Below are 4,310 nucleotides of genomic sequence, written 5' to 3' on the forward strand. Positions count from 1 at the left end.
GACTTCCTTCTCGACGGGGACTTTCCTCGTGACGTCGACTCCCTTCTAGACGTCGATCTATCCCTCGACGTTGACTTTCTCCTCAACGGCGAAGATCTCCTTCTCGATGGCGACCAGCGCGTTGACATTGACGGCGAGCGGCGTTGTCGCGTCAACGGCGAGCGCCGATGCCTTCAGGACTCAGATCGATGCCGATGATGTGTCGACGTCGTCTGTGATGTCCTCGACTTCGACCTCGTCCGAGGTCTCGATGTCCGTCCTCTCGACGTCGAGCGTCGATGTCGTTTAGACCCATAGCCCTGGGTCGACGGGGAGTATATCGCCATCATACCTTTCGACGTCGACGTCATAGCCATTGACGTCGACCGGGACCGGTGCCGTTTCTGGGCCTTCTTGTGACTGGGGAGCCCCCAGAGGCCGAAGCACGGGAAGTGGAAGATGACAAGTTCCCTTCATGCCCCGAGGTCCCACCTGCATCCTGATGTCTTCTCTGCTCCAGGTCTTGAAGACTAATCTTCTCCCTGTTACGCAGGGTCCTCCTGGAAAATGACTTGCAGATGACACAGGAGTCAGGAACATGAGAAGATGGAAGACAGAGTATGCAAACCCTGTGAGAGTCTGACTTGGCCTTCTTCCTGCCACACTCCGGGCACTTGTCAAATAGAGCTGGCATTTTGACAAAAAGGAAGTGGCTTAACTGGCCAAAAAGGACAGCAAATGGAAGATAAAGGCCCCAGACGTCGAATGAAACACTAGAACTTTCAAACAAAGCTCCAAAAATTGAAGAAATACCAATAAAGGTAGAGCTCAATGCTCCAGGGTCCTGCTAGCAGGAGCCGGAAAAAAGAACTGAAAGTAACTTGCATTTGGCTGTGCATCATGGGATACCGAGGGTCTCTGGAGGGTTCCTTAAAGGCACGGCATCCCTTTTCCAGACACATAATGGCAGCCTATGGGGCTTGTCTGTCCAACCCTTCCTCTCTATCATGACAAAGGAGTTTTGTGAAGGGTAGTTTCTCTTGGTGTGAAACTTAGCTAAATGTGTAAATTTAGTTGTTGTTTGGCTATTCTTTTTGTCACTTCAGGATGAAGTGCTGGCCAGTGTAGCCTTGTTAATGTCAGGCTGCATTATTTGTCTTTGATTTTCTCTTAAGTGTCTATGCAGGACTGCAGAAGAGGACACCTTAAGAGACTATTTCGATTGCTCTGGGGTCCACGCACATGGGCGGGACTATTCACAGATTATGACCATACACAGAGATCCCCTACTACAGAGACCTGCCCCGGTGCCTGGGTTTCAGGCAGGGCCTGGGGTATGGGAGCCCCGTTGTGCGGCCTGCCAAGGGTTCCTCTGCCTGGGACATGGGTCCCTGGTGCAGAGCCCCCGAGCCCTGCAAGGGCAGGCGGGAGCCCTACCACGAAGGCTCAGGACAGACAGATAGGTGTCCTTTCGGTCCCGGCCATATGGTTGGCCCTTTTTTCCTTGGCCATCTGATTGCATGCAATGCTTTCCAATGGGGCGAGCAGATGGCCGGGCTGGCCTGGATGTCCCGATGAGGGCTTGTCCGCCTCTCCGATCGAGCTGGGTCTCCGGGAGGTCGGGCGCCTCTGCATCCTGGGTCCCCTCCATCACTCGGTGTGCTCGGGTTACCAGAAAGAGGGGTAGCTTTCCTCCGGATTACTAGGGGCAGGGTATGCCGGAACACCCCTCCCGGGCTGGCGGTTCTCAGCCGGGGACCAGATGGGCTATGCCCAGACAACACCTCCCCCCTGTCCGGGGGCTCCCTCCTCCGGCCCGTGGCATATCAAAGTGCCCGGGATGGGCTCTGTTAGACCTGGCACCTTGGCGTGAGTTTCCCTTCCACTTTTTGATGGTGTGCCTCGATTGTTTTGCTGGTGTTGTCCGCTCAGGGCGCCACGCCACGGCTAATCCGTGCCGCAGCGCAAGTGCTCCCTAGATAAAGTATACATTGATTGATATTCATGATTGGTTTATTGGATTCACTGTCAGCCCCCAGTAAAGTGCACCCGGAGTGCCAGGGCTTGTGAATGCCAATGCCGCTAGGGGGCTGCAGCGCTGGTTGCGCCACCCACAACAGCGGCCATGTAAAATGTGTCCTGGGTCTGCCACCGCAGACCCCGCATGCAGTCCCGTACTGTCCCGCCGGCTGGGCAAGTGCCCACACTTGCCAGCCTCCAGAACCTTCCCTTAGCCTCATGTTAGTCACCCCTATGGTAGGCCCACGGGCAGGGTGCGTTGTAGGTGTAAGGTAGGACAGGCCCTGGTTGTGTGGCCTGTCCTAGTAGTGAATTACCGCCATATTCGTAGTTCACTATTGCAAGGCTACCTGCTCCCCTTAGGCCAGATGAGCTGCTGGAATTATTACATCCTATAATCCCAGCAGGCTCGGGGAACATGGTAGAAAGATATGTTTAGTATGCCTGAACTCGGGATGATAAAATACTTCTTGTAGCCAAGTTTATTTTACTATCCTGGGTTTGTAAATACGACTTTTAGAAAGTCGGTATTTACTCGCTTAATCATTTCAGCCGCCTCTGCTGTGCGTGTATCTGACTGTCTGGGCCATGTGAGTGACAGGGCTGGGGGGATGACAGGTAGCGAATGGCAGGAGGACACCTTGGTGGGAGGTGGGAGTGCCCCTTGGACTCTGAAAAGGGCAGTGCTCCACTACCACAATGCTGGGTCCGCCCCCTGGGGAGCGACTGATGACTCAGCCTGCACCTGGCCAGGACGGGCGAAGCGCTGTCCAAAAGGTGCTCCTGAAAGTACTTGTCCCCTGAATGCCGGCTCCACCTCCTGTGGAGCGGCTGATGTGCCTGCCCCTCACACTGAAAGCAGAAGTCAGAGTACCCCCCAACAAAGTGCTCAGGACTGAGAACGGTTATGCGAAGGCCCCCCTGGCCTGAGAGAACAAAAGAAATGTGGTATAATAGTAGGAGCCTAGCTCCTAAGAAATCGGAATCCTGTTTTACCACAAAGAACCTCTGCCCGACTAGAAGGAGAAGAAGACGCTGGAAGGACTGGCCTGCTGCTTGCCTTGCTGAGGAAGGAGAAGAAAAGACTCGCTGAAAACACTTTGCTACTTTGTGCTCGAACATTCTCCAAGGGCTTGATCTGAGCTTGCCCCCTGAACTGAACCCCAGGACTAGTGGGTTCTCTGTGCTCTTGCTCGTCCTCCAATTCGAGCCGTGTGTGCATCCCGCTGGAAAGAGACTGCGCCCCTCATCGCCCCTCCTAGGGCCGTGACACTCAGGAGCTTGCCTGCCTTTACCCCGTGAGAGCCCCGCTCCATCCGGAGCCGCTCTCTGTCCCCGGGCTAGGTTGCCTGCACCCCTGTCACCGCCTGCCACTGGAGTGCGCTGAACGCGCTGTCACCCCTCCCGCCGGAATCCGTCCGACGACTGTGATCTACGCCGGGTCACCCATCTGCACTGACCGTGCCCTGTGACCCCGCTTTGCTATCCCCGGACATCTCAGGCTGCGCCGCCCCCGCTGTGGAGACCCCCCTGCACCGCCGTGCTAAGGGTTGCTGGCCGCGCCTGCCTGCTGCCCACACCCGCTGATTGAGGATCCAAGAACACTTCCCCAAAGCCGAGAGTCACACCGATCTGTGCCGACTCTCTCCTCGCAACAGTGTTACAGGAATTCCAGTATCGGGCTCGGGGCCCGCACCGCCTTACTTCCCAGTTAAATCCTCACCGCACGCCCGTCTCACCGCCGCTGCCCGGGAGCCACCGGGAGGAGCTGTGCCCGGCGCGAGCGCGCCCACGACCGATGCGTGAGCCGCGGTAGGCCTGAAGTAAGTCAAAGACTGGAATCTCCCAAGTGACATTGAAAAGAGACTAAAAGAGCATCCGCTTAAAGAACCGTGTGCCTGCTTGATAATCTGGTGGCATCAAAACAACGTTACTAGTCTTGTGATAAAACTGCATATTGAGATAACTATTTTTATATAAAGAAGCGTATTTTCCCATATCTAAGCCTGGTGTCCGTTTCTGGGGGGATTGATGTATTTACGGTGTGTGTGATTGTAAGTGCTTAACCAACAACGCCTGAAGAATCGCCTTGGCTGCTCACGCCACGCACCTAGAGGGTGAGCAAGGGTCATTCCAAAAGGGGTTATCCTTTGCCCTGACGTGGAGGAGAGGGTCCCTGCTTGACACAAGGACATCCTTGCGCCAATCAGAGATCCCCGACTCTAACAGGCTCCATGGGTCCTGGGCAGTCCTCCCCCAGAAGCAGAGCCCCCGAGCCCTGCACGGGCAGGCGGCAGCCCTACCACAAAGGC

This window comes from Triturus cristatus, chromosome 10 (assembly GCF_964204655.1).
Source record: "Triturus cristatus chromosome 10, aTriCri1.1, whole genome shotgun sequence".
Classification (NCBI taxonomy): Eukaryota; Metazoa; Chordata; class Amphibia; order Caudata; family Salamandridae; genus Triturus; species Triturus cristatus.